Raw genomic sequence first — 13,709 nt, 5'->3', positions numbered from 1 at the left:
TATGGTTGCTACCCAAGCGAGGGCGTTGGGATTCTGCGAAGGGGAGAATGTAGCCCTGAGTTAAAATTGGCTCCCTGACCTCCCTCCGCGCTGACCGGGTGGTCGCGGGTGCCGCCGGAGGCAGCGGTGGACCCGCCGGGAGAGCGCGAGGGTGGGGGCCAGTACAGGGAGTAGCGCGTTGTACTGCGGTGCAGGCCGGTTGCCGGGGACGCGATCGGGCAGTCGCTAAGGCCGCGATCGCGTTGCCACTGGTCCGGCGGCTTGAGAAGAGGGCGCCGCCATTGCGTGTTATCTCGCGCATGCGCAGTAGGCACAAAGTGCAGGGAAGGCCCCAGAGAGATCGCGCGAGGGCAGGACAGGGAAGAGAGAGGTTGAGGCGGCCATTAGGGGTTCGCGCATGCGCAGGGCAAGCACGCACGCGGCCCCAGTGTTTAGATAGCCCCCTGGGAACTACAATTCCCAGGAGGCTTAGGGAGACAGGCATCAGGTGCCTGAGTGTGGCCAATAGGGCTGGAGGAAGCTCAGCCCGGGAATATAGATACATTTCCCGGGCTTTGCATGCGTCAGTCAGGCAGAGGAGAAGGAAGGAGTAGGAAGGGTGCAGGGAGCGCGTGGCTCCTGTACCAGGTAAGGGTTCTCCCTAGATCCCCAGGCAGGCCCCAATTCCCGGTAAGGGCAGGGGGTAACTGAAGAGGGACGGCCATAGCTAGGGAGGTGACCCTTAGGTGTGGAAGGTGCAGTTTGGCAGTGCCACAGCGGATAGGGCTGTGCGCACTGGCAAATAGGCACAGCGTGAGTGCAGTGGATTTGCTGCGGGATTCAGGTGGCTGTGTGTGATTGCAGCTGTCTGTGTGTGTTGTCGCTGCATGTGCTGGGCGCAGTGCGTGCAGTGTGTGTGAAGCGTGTGTGAATCCCTGCAGGCTGACAGTGTGAGCTGTGTGTCGGCTGCAGGTGAGTTAGGCTGTTAGGATTAGCCAGTTACAGATAGTACTAGGTAGCTGGGGGGAAGGGGGGCAGGTTATTGATCCACAGGCCCTAGGAGTATTCCCCAAGCCATCCCAGGTTGCGGTTCATCAGGGACAGGCCCTAGGTTAGGGTTGCTGTCACTCTAGGAGTAGTTAGTGATAGGAAGGGATAGCGGCGGTTGCTGTTCCCATGTGGTTGGTGTTGCCGTGATCCGGTTGCAGTTCCCGTGGAGCGGTGGGACCCTCGTTGGGGTCTACCGGCAGAAGTACCTGGAAAGGATCAGACGGACGTCTGACCCTTTGAGAAGTGTGTTGCGGTCCCGAGCATCGGAGTGCTCGGAAGGTACCTCTGAAGTATATAAGTGCACCAACTGGGCCCTAGCTTAATTTAGTGACTGCGCAGTCACCCACGACCTCCGTAGGATTACGGGACTTTGGGTGTGGGGGATCACAGGACACTGGGTGGGAACACCAGACATTGGGCTGAGGTGATGCGGATAGAGCATCAGGTTATGTTATGTGATGTTATGTAATGAGTTATATGTGTGTGTGTTAAGTAAAGTGTTAGTTATTGGTTTATCGTATACGTGTGTTATTGTATTTCTTACCCAGGGCTATCTTTCATAACGGGGATCCTGGGTAAGTGGAGGCGCTGCACCAGGTAATGTTAAGGGTTTCCCCAGGCTCCCAGCTAGCGGAGGCTCAGATCTCCTGGAGCCACAGGTGTTATGCAGTTACCAGTAGCCCTTTAGAGCAGGTGTGTTGCGGGGAAAGGAACCGGTTAGACCACGAGGGGCCAATGTGAGATTGGGTGGGTCGGCCGGTTCACAAAAAGGGTTACATAATGCTCGCGCTGTCTTCCAGGATTTCATCAACGACGTCTTTCGTAAGGTACTCAATATTTTTGTTATTGTATACTTGGATGATATCCTGATTTTTTCCAAAGATCTCCAGAACCATATACACCACACCTCCTACGTCTTTTCCTGTCTCCGTGAACACCATTTGTACGCCAAACTGGAGAAGTGCACCTTTCATCATACCTCTACTCCTGTCCTGGGGTACATCATTTCCGATGAGGGGTTTATGATGGACTCCGGTAAACTTCAAGCAGTCACTGAATGGCCAAGACCCAACTCTCTCAAGGCCATAAAACGTTTTTTTTAGGGTTCGCTAATTATTATCGTAAGTTTATACAGAGTTTTTCAACCATTGTGGCACCCCTTACTGTGCTCACCAAAAAAGGAGCTGATCCTTCTGCTTGGTCATCCGAGGCCATCTCCGCCTTCGAGACACTCAAGGAAGCCTTTATATCCGCACCTATTCTCCGTCATCCCAACATTGAACTTCCCTTCGTCCTGGAGGTCGACGCTTCTGATTGCGGCGCTGGTGCCGTTCTTTCTCAGAGACCCACGCCCCAAGATAAGTTACATCCCTGTGCATATTTTTCCAAGAAATTCTCATCTGCAGCGAGAGGAACTATGACGTGGGTAACAGGGAACTTCTGGCCATGAAGATGGCTTTTCAAGAGTGGAGACACCTGCTAGAGGGATCGAAAGAGCCGTTTACTATTCTCAAGGACCACAAGAACCTTCTTTACATAGAGAACGCTCGACGCCTTGGTCCACGACAGGCTTGTTGGGCTCTTTTTTTTTCTCGATTCGATTTTCATCTTTCCTATATCCCCGGGACCAAGAACGTAAAGGCAGACGCACTCTCCCGAATACATTCTTCTGAAGAGAGGCCAGAGGAATCTTTGGAGACTATCCTTCCACATGAGAGGATTCTCGCCACATCTTCTTTCAAGAATCTTGACAAGATTTTGAACTCCCAGAGACGCATTCCCAAGGACTTGGTCGTTCCCGACAACAAACTCTTTGTACCATCCAAATTTGTTCCAGAGGTCCTGTCTTGGGGTCACTCCTCTAAATCTGCAGGTCATCCAGGTTTTAAGAAGACTACTGAAATCATTCGTCGGAATTTCTGGTGGCCAAGGATGTCTCAAGATATTCTGGAGTTTACCCGCGCCTGCCCCACGTGCGCTCAAAGCAAGACTCTCCGTCAAAAGCCTCAGGGTTTTCTGTTACCCCTTCCAGTTCCTGACTGGACTGGTCCCACATTTCTATGGACTTCATCGTGGAGTTGCCCAGGTCCAGAGGAATGAACACTATCTTGGTGATCGTGGACAGGTTCTCGAAGATGTCACATTTCATTCCACTTAAAGGATTACACACCTCCCCCACCCTTGCTGATATCTTTACGGAGCAGATTTTCCGGATTCATGGGATCCCTTCGTCCATTGTGTCTGACAGAGGTTCTCAGTTCGTATCCAAATTTTGGAGAGCTTTCACGAAGAGATTGGGCATCTCTTCTTCTTTATCTTCCGCCTATCATCCTCAGTCCAATGGACAAATGGAGAGAATCAATCAATCCCTGGAGTAGTACCTGAGATGTTTTATATCCGATTTCCAGGATGATTGGACTCAACTCCTCTCTTGGGCAGAGTATGCCATCAATTCTGCAAAAAACGAGTCCACCCGGGAGTCGCCCTTCTTATACATTATGGGTTCCACCCTCCCTGTCTTCCCATCCCCAACATTCCTTCTGGAGTACCAGCCGTAGATGAACGCATTTCTTCCCTCCAAACCGCATGGTCCAGGATTCAGTCTACCCTTCTCAACTCCTCCCGCAGATCGAAACTACAGGCCGATCGTCGTCGTCGTTCGGCGCCCAGTTACAAACCAGGGGATTTGGTATGGCTATCCTCTAGGAATATCCACCTCAAGGTACCATCTCCTAAACTGGCACCTAAGTTCCTGGGTCCCTTCCCTATTTGTGAACAAATCAATCCCGTGGCATTCCGGCTCCAACTACCACCCAGTATGAAGATTCCCAATGTCTTTCATGTGTCCCTCTTAAAACTATTTATCTCCAGTCACTTCTTTCCAGATCAGACTCGTAAACCGGATCCCATTACTGTACAAAATAACGAGGAATACGAAGTTCACACTCTTTTGGATTCTCGCCTATCCAGGGGTCAGCACCAGTTCTTGGTGCAATGGAAGGGCTTTGGCCCAGAAGAGAGATCCTGGGTACCTTCAAAGGACATTCATGCCCCGGCCCTTCTTAAGGCCTTCAGGAAAAAGTTTCCAGAGAAACCGTTCTTGGACTGTCCTGAGGCCGTTCCTGGAGAGGGGGGTACTGTCAGGAATCGGCGTTCTCCTCGCTCCCCACACAGAGCACTCCCTCCCAGCAGGGAGCCCCTGGACACACAAAACAATCCTGCCTTACCGGCCTCCACGGCTCCTCGCCCCTGCCGCCGTCGCGGGATCACTCCCCTCTGCGATTTCTCTGCTCAGCGCCGGGCGCGCCCACTCCATCCTGCACGCACACCTGCACCATCCACTGGCTCGGTTCACACGCGTACACGAGTTACGGAGCACGCTCAGTCTGCACACTCATATTCCCATCCCCCGTACCTCAGGCTCTGCCCCCGCACACTGCATGGGCATATTCAGGTTACTAACAAGACTCACCTGGCCTGTTATGCCTGCACCAATCTGCAGTGTCTCCCTGTAGCTCTTCCTGTCCCGCCTCCGTTCCTAATTGGACTTTCCTGCTTTATCTAGCTCCTCACTGCTCTCAGTCTTCGCTCGACATAGTTTCTGTATGGAAGTACTTCAGGATTCTCTCAGTGTTTTCACAGGTTCTGATGCGGCTCGTACGACTACCTACTCTGGCTCTCGATCTCGGCACTCCTTGGACAACGCTCACTCTGGTAACCCCTTGAACACAGCTTGGACAACGACCTATCTCCACTCTCCACTCCCTGACTTCGGCCAGGCATCCTTCACTCTATCTCTACAACTGGTACCAGCAAGTATTGTCTACCTTACTACACCTGGCCTGGCTTCATACCACACTCCGGACACTCTCCCTTTGCTGTGGGTGCGTGTATTACCACATCCCCTTCAGCTCAGGGGATGGGTCTGGTCTGCGGGCAGCACCGGCGTAACAGTAGGGGGTCCTCGGACCTGAAACCAATGCTGTTCAGCTCCGGATACCCCCTGCTCATGTACACTATTAATCAAATGTTTTTATTTAGTGTACGATCGCCTGTAACAGCCTTGCATGGAGATGGCAAATCTCCATGCAAATGTTACATGCGGCTTTTTTTTCTATCAGCTAGCGAACGTGAAGTGTAAGAACGCTAGCATCCCTCCCGACCGGATCCCAGTGTATGTGCTTGGTGCATTCACTGTAAAGGTACCATCACATGTAACCAGGGGAATACATACAACCAAAGGGGGGAACACATTTTGTACTGAGGCCGTGGCATAAAAACACAAATAAGCATTATAACAGTTAACCCCTCACCTCCCATACGATGGTAGGGGTGGCCAGCTGGGGTGTAACCCCTTTTTTACTGGGCCAGCCCCCCTCCATCGCTACAAACTGTACCACCCAATCCAAGTAAATCTTTAGGCGCTCAGCTAAAATCCCATGGTCCATGGTATGAAATGCTGTAGAGAGATCAAGGAGGACTAAGAAAGAACAGTCACCGCTGTCTCTCGATATAATAATTAAGCACTTGAACCAGAGCTGTTTCAGTACTATTCAGCCTTCTGAATACTGACTATAAATGGGTCATACTGATGTAGCAGACATTATTGGACCCATAAACGCAACATGTTGTAATAAAACTATAGTGTTATTTTAAAGTAGTGCTACGGAAAACAATTGTAAAATAAATAACACGCGTTATTTAACAAAAAAATGTATGTGTTAACTTGTATTAACTGGGGTTATAACATCTGTTACACCTGAGTTAAAATATAGGGTTTGAGTTGAGTAGCAAAACCTTTCTTGATAACCGTGTCTAGAAAAGGAAGGTTTAATAGTTACATTTAAAACCATAGTAATGACTTACAAATGTCTCAACGACACTGCCCCCCTTACATCTCAGCCTTCATCCACAAGTACATACCTACATGCCCCCTACTTTCTGCCCCCAACATCCTCCTTTCCTCCCACCTTATTACCTCCTCTCAATCTGCGTCTTCTCCCATGCTGCCCCTCTCTATGAAATTCCCTACCAAGTACCATCAGACTCTCCCCCCGCTTTGAGAGCTCTAAAAACTCCCTGAAAACTCACCTTTTCAGGAAAGTCTACTCGCCATACCTCTATCATCCAACTTCCCACCTCCTCCAACCCCATTAGGACAAGAGGTGTGGCTGGACCAATCTCCACCCTACAATATGTTATACTGGGCCATATTCTATCCTGAGCCGCACCTTACCCTACAATAAGTAGCCACCTTACTTTCTTCTTTCACCATTGTCCCTCATTCTATCTAGATTGAATGCTCTCACGAGGAGGGCCTTCATTACCTCTGTATTGATTTGTGCATGTTTGTCCTCACTGTATGGAACTGTTTATGTAATATACCTAACTCTGAACCCCATTGTACCATGCTGCGGAATATGTTGGTGTTCCCCAAATAAATGATAATAATGATAATAATAATTCTAATAATAATACTAGCCCAAAATTGACCATGTAGTCTTGCTCTAATGAAGGCTTTTTAGACGAGGTCTGACAACTGCTTCTTTCTGGAACATCCTCGTCTGCAAAGAGTACTGCACTATTTTATCAAATAGTGGATTATTACAGCACTGATTATATCAACACAGCCCATAAGTGGGGATGGGTCAATGCTTCTCCAAGATTCGCACTTGACATGAATTAGCCAGTTCCTTTCAGCCACGGATTTTCACAGATCAGTCTCAAAAGCCCCAGAGCCAGAGACCATCTGTATAAATCTGTATAAATCTGAATATATGTAAATCTCTATAAATCTAAATACATCTGTATAAATCTAAAATGTGACTTTAAAGAAGAATATATATGTTTTCTCTTTCATTATATTACATAATTAAATATGTACTGTATGGTGCAGTCTGTTTTTTATTGTTATTCTCACATCAAGTATTACAATTCAATTGCATATAATTGGATTGTGTATTTTGCATTAGCCTTAACACAGCTATTGTGTTGAGGGCACAACTTTAAAACATGTTAAATAAAAAAAATGATATTCAGCATGACTAAAAACTGCTTAAAATAATTGCTTACAAATAAGATCCTCAATACAAGGGAAAGGTGCAGTACTTCAATAAAATGACTGGGAAATAAATTAAATGCAATACCCTTGAAAATAGATTACCAGCCATATTTTTATTTTCTTTGTTTTATTTTATATTCAATTTTATTTAAAAAAAAAAAAAAATACATGTTAAATTAACTCTTATCCTGAGCATCTTAGATAAGAATCTTTAAAGCCTAGTGATGTGACAAACGAAATGTGTTTCTATTTTGTTTGGGTCAAAGTAATTCTAATCTCATCTGGTAATAATTGCCTATCCCCTCCTTTATCTCTTTGACTAAATGTGGTAAAATAATTAATCTAATCAAAACAAGAAATGTGAAAATAGTCTGGGTCATAAATATAGCAGTTTAAACAACAGTAAAAACCATTCAACGCATTTGGTTGCTATGGAAACATTTAAAGGTACACGTATTATGTAAAATACTTTACTAATACTATATTTGTTTTATTTTTTCATTGAGCACTGAAGAAATGTGGGAGTGTTTGGGTGAAGCCACAATAACAATAATCATCTTAATATAAAGCAAGGAAAGAAATGTGAGTACATTTTTTTAATAAAGTAATGTCAATATGAACTTGTATACATTATTTATTCAATGTCACACTTACACAATCTATAGTACATAGTTACATAGTTACATAGTAGATGAGGTTGAAAAAATACATAGGTCCATCAAGTTCAACCTATGCTAAATTAGACAACAGATACTTTATCCTATATCTATACTTACTTATTAATCAAGAGGAAGGCAAACAAAAAACCCCATTAAGGGGAAAAATTAATTCCTTCCTGACTCCAAGAATTGGCAATCAGATTAATCCCTGGATCATCATTCTACCCATGTTTATTTATTTGGTATATCCCTGTATACCTATCCCATCTAAAAAGATGTCCAACCTTTTTTGAATAAATCTATTGTATCTGCCATCACAGTCTCCATGGGTAATGGATTTCACATTTTAACTGCCCTTACTGTAAAGAACCCTTTCCTTTGTTGCTGGTGAAATTTCCTTTCCTCCAACCTTAAGGGATGGCCCGAGTCCTTAATACAGCCCGTGGGATGAATAGTTCTTTTAAAAGCTCCTTGTATTGTCCTCGAATATATTTGTATATAGTTATCATATCCCCTCTTAGACGCCTCTTTTCTAATGAAAATAAATCTAATTTAGCTAGCCTCTCCTCATAAGTTAGATTGTCCATCCCCTTTATTAATTTGGTGGCTCTTCGCTGCACTCTCTCTAGTTCCATAATGTCTTTTCCCAAAATGTACTGCACCGACACACTTTATTCGAGCAAATACCCAGTATGTACCTGGCAGATACCTGGAATGCGCCGCTCCTCACCTCTGACAAGCCCCGTTGCGTTTGCCATCCCAGCCTGGGTTCATGCCTGGCTGACGGGTGGCTGATCTGTTAAATGATAATGATTAGGATTTAATAGGCTGCAATGCTTCGCGTGTCTACCAGATGGCATAAATTCATGAATTGTAATGCAGTATATATATATATACTGTGCAGTATTGCAGCCAGCGGGAATAAAATGCTTCAATCCCTGCCTGGAAAAAAACCCAATGCACTCGGGCAGAAAACAGTCACAAACCTCAATACACCCGGGTATACCCGAATTCGTGGGACTAGCCGAGCTCGAATAAAGTGTGTCGCCAGTGTACTCCATATTCAAGGTGTGGTCTTACTAGTGCTTTGTAAAGTGGCATAATTATGTTTACTTCCCTTCCATCCATTGCCCGTTTGATGCAAGATAAGATCTTGTTTGCCTTTGCAGCTACTACATGACATTGGGCACTATTGCTAAGCCTGCAGTCTACAAGCACTCCTAAAACCTTCTCCAGCAAGGATTCCCCCAATATATCTCCATTTAATGTGTAAGTCGCCTTTTTATTCTTGCATCCCAAATGCATAACCTTACATTTATCTGTATTAAACCACATTTGCCATTTACCTGCCCACGTTTCCAGTCTCTCCAAGTCCTTCTGAAGAGAAATTATATCCTACTCTTATTCTATTACCTTACACAATTTAGTATCATCAGCAAAGATGGAGACTTTGCTCTCGATACCAACCTTATGGTCATTAATAAACAAGTTAAAAAGCAGGGGTCCCAGTACCGATCCCTGAGGTTCTCCACTCACGACTTTAGCCCAACCTGAAAAAGTTCCATTTATGACAACCCTCTGTTGTCTGTCCTTTAACCAGTTTTCAATCCAGGTGCATATATTATTACTGAGTCCAATTTTCTTTATTTTGTACACCAACCTCTTGTGTGAAACCATATCAAAAGCCTTTGCAAAATCTAAGTAACCACATCAACTGCATTACCCTGGTCTAAATTCCTACTTACCTCCTCAAAGAAACAAATAAGGTTAGTTTGGCAAGATCTATCCTTCATAAATCCATGCTGACTATTACTAATAATTTTGTTTTCCATTAGGTATTACTGAATATTATCCCGTATTAAACCTTCAAGTAGTTTCCCTACTATTGAAGTCAGGCTTACAGGTCTGTAATTTCCCGGTTGTAATTTAGCTCCCTTTTTAAATATAGGCACCACATCTGCTTTACGCCAATCTTGTGGTACTGAGCCTGTGGAAATGGAGTAATTGAATATTAAATATAATGGGTTGGCTATTACTGAGCTTAACTCCTTGAGAACTCTTGGATGTATGCCATCAGGGCCAGGTGCCTTATTTACTTTAATTTTTTCAAGTCGCTTATGAACTTCTTCCTCAGTTAACCAATTGTTCATTAATATGGAGGTTGTGGCTTCCTCCTGCGGCACTACTATTGAACTTGATTCTTCCCTGGTAAACACAGAGGCAAAGAATTTGTTTTAAAGCTCAGCTTTTTCCTTATCTCCAATAATCTGCCTACCCATATCACACTGAAAGGGTCCTATATTTTCTTTTCTCATTTTTTTGTTATTAAGGTACTTAAAGAACTTTTTAGGGTTGACCTTACTTTCTATTGCAATCCTTTTTTCATTATCCATTTTTGCTAATTTGATTGCCCTTTTGCAATTTTTGTTTCATTCCTTATTATTCTGATACGATGTCTCCGTCCCTTCTGACTTAAAGAATCTAAACGCCTTCCTCTTCTTGTCCATTTCCTCCCCTACCTGTTTATTTAGCCACATTGGTTTTGACTTATTTCTTTAATACTTATTACCCAAGGATATAGGGAAAAGGGAGACCAAAAAGCGCACCAGCACAAACGGAGCAGGAAGAACCCAAGACAAAAAAAATAATTAAAAGGGCACTTTAATGTGGCAAAAGACCCATCCAATGCATTTCGAACGTCGCAGCGTTCTTTTTCAAGGATAAAACACAATGTGATAACATCCATTATATACCCTCTTACCTGTGGGCAATTTCGCGCCAAAAATCAGAACCTGATGACGTCATAACAGAGCGACTCAGTGCTGATCTAAGGGCAAAAGGAAGTATCAAAGGCAGTGTGGCCATCTTGGATGTGGGCAAACATAGGAACACAATAACAAAGCTTTATTGACCATTCCAGCAGAACAAAATACATTGCTGCTAACTGGACAAGCATATTTAAACGAAATAAAGCTGTATTAAACTAAACTAATGCTTAATAAAGGGTACTATTATATCAAGAAAAAACATGAACAAGGTGGATTAAAAAACTAGCTGTGTTGCAACTAAGTTATATACAAAAAAAAAGTTAAAAATAAAAACCTCTAGACATGATTAAAAAAATGTGCAAGAAAAGTAAATTTAAAGACATATTACACATACATACTGCATAACACAGATTGTGTACCTAAATCTGTGTTATGCAGTATGTATGTGTAATATGTCTTTAAATTTACTTTTCTTGCACATTTTTTTAATCATGTCTAGAGGTTTTTATTTTTAACTTTTTTTTTGTATATAACTTAGTTGCAACACAGCTAGTTTTTTAATCCACCTTGTTCATGTTTTTTCTTGATATAATAGTACCCTTTATTAAGCATTAGTTTAGTTTAATACAGCTTTATTTCGTTTAAATATGCTTGTCCAGTTAGCAGCAATGTATTTTGTTCTGCTGGAATGGTCAATAAAGCTTTGTTATTGTGTTCCTATGTTTGCCCACATCCAAGATGGCCACACTGCCTTTGGTACTTCCTTTTGCCCTTAGATCAGCACTGAGTCGCTCTGTTATGACGTCATCAGGTTCTGATTTTTGGCGCGAAATTGCCCACAGGTAAGAGGGTATATAATGGATGTTATCACATTGTGTTTTATCCTTGAAAAAGAACGCTGCGACGTTCGAAATGCATTGGATGGGTCTTTTGCCACATTAAAGTGCCCTTTTAATTATTTTTTTTGTCTTGGGTTCTTCCTGCTCCGTTTGTGCTGGTGCGCTTTTTGGTCTCCCTTTTCCCTGTATTGCATTGAGTAGTTGCACAGCCTGCCTGCCTGCCCTACCAGGATGTGAGTATTTGCATATTTTTCAGGGGAACCTGCCAATGAGACTGATGGTGAGTGGGTTGCACCACACACCACCTGTCTTCAGGAGGATAGTACCCATTATATGACACAATAGGTACTATATCAATTGTTAGTACCCTGGTACAGTGGTCTGGCTTATTATCATTTTGAGATATACCTGCATTTGAGCGCTTCAGCTATTTTCCATACCCAAGGATATACACTGATAAGTGTGCTTTTCTAACAATGTTTTAAAGACTGCCCATTTATCTTCTATATTTTTCCCTGCAACAAAACATCATCCCATTGTATTACTACTAGATTAGACCTCAGTTTATTAAAATCTGCCTTTCTAAAGTTTAAGGTCTTTGTTGAAACCAAGAAATCTATTTTTTGATAAATTATTTCAAATGAGACCATGTTATGATCACTGTTACCCAAATGTTCCAGGACTTGAATATTTGTTATTACTTCTACATTGTTTGATATGACCAAACCCAGTATTGCCCCTCTCCTAGTTGGTTCCTCAATAATTTGGGTCATATAATTGTCTTTAAGCACCCCCAAAAACCTGTTTCCTTTTGTTGTAACGCTAATCTCATTGCCCCAGTCTATGTCTGGATAATTAAAATCCCCCATTATGCAAACATGACCAAGTTTTGATGCCTTTTCCATTTGCAAAAGTATTTTAGCTTCCTCAATCTCACAGATATTTGGTGGTTTATTGCATATTCCCACAAACATTTTCTTAATACTTTTACCTCCACTGCTAATTTCTATCCACAAAGTCTCTACATTTTCATCATTCCCTTCATAAACATCATCCCTTATAATAGGTTTTAGATCCGGTTTAACATATAAACATACTCCACCTCCCCTTCTATTTGTTCGATCCTTCCGAAAAAGGGAATAACCCTCTGAATTAACTGTCCAGTCATGAGTTTCATCCCACCATGTTTCAGTAATGCCTATGATATCATACTGCTCTCTTGCAGCTATTAATTCAAGCATTATGTTCCCTATCCTTACTACTTACAGTTCATCTCAATAAATTACAGTACAGTATTTGTGCTTCAGCAGATTAGAAGAACTAGAAAGAATGGCAAACACATCAAATCATAAAAATAGAAATACGCCTCAAAATGTCATATAATCTGATATTTTATTAATGCATTTGTTTTATAAAGTTAGGATTAACAAGGCTCTTATCGCAGTGTCCTTCAGCTACAGATGTTCCAAGATTTACTGTTTTCAGCACTTGGGCAAGCTGCAGGACCACTACAGCCCCGGTGACGAAAGATTATCGCTAAGGGGGGTTCAATTCGGAATCAATGGACACCCCCACAGCGACATCATTGCAGTACTATCTCTCGGGCAGCGCTTGAAGCTTTTTAAGCTGGTACTCCAGAGACATTAAGGGCTCTATGCAGTAAGTGCCGAATAAGTGCAATCGCCAAGAGTACCTTATCGGCATGATTCTGCCGATTTTCCCTCTCCGTATGCAATAAGTGCCGAATCCCTTCCGAATCAAGCCGAAAACATTTGCTCCCACTCTGCCGATGATTTGCCGATCACACACAGGTGTATCGGCGTGCATGGCGAGGTGGTGTTAGGTTCCCCAATGAAACTTCTTGCTGAATCTGCCGATTCAAGCAAGCATGTTTTGGATTGAGTGGCCCATTTAAAGGCAGCGTGTATTTTTTTTCATTCTCTGTGTTGTTGGGAGTGAGAGAGAGAGAGAGACACACAGAGCTGGCCGATTTACATATATCATATTGACTGAGACAGTTGTGGTGTATTGTGAGAGGTTTGTCCTGTGTTGTTTTGTTTACATCTTTGTCTTGTTTTCACTTTGTAAGTGTTCAGTGCGATTGGCTATAAATTTATTTTCTGTTCTTTGTGAGTGCATGAGGTATGGCCGCAAGGCGTGGGAAGAGTGATGCTGGCATGAGTGGTACTGGTAGTCGTGTGAGTATGCGTCTGAGTGAACATAGGATTCAGGGCAGTGCAGTTGCTGCGAGTGTGAATAGTGTTGCTGGGAGTGCGAGTGGTGTTGCAGGGAGTGCGAGTGCTGCTGGTGGCTCTGTTGCTGGTGCTGGTGGGGTGTCTGGTGGTGGGGTGGT

The sequence above is a fragment of the Ascaphus truei genome, chromosome 13 (genome assembly GCF_040206685.1).
Source record: "Ascaphus truei isolate aAscTru1 chromosome 13, aAscTru1.hap1, whole genome shotgun sequence".
NCBI classification, from domain to species: Eukaryota; Metazoa; Chordata; class Amphibia; order Anura; family Ascaphidae; genus Ascaphus; species Ascaphus truei.
The sequence above is the reverse complement of the archived record's forward strand: the minus strand, read 5'-3'. Positions refer to the sequence as shown.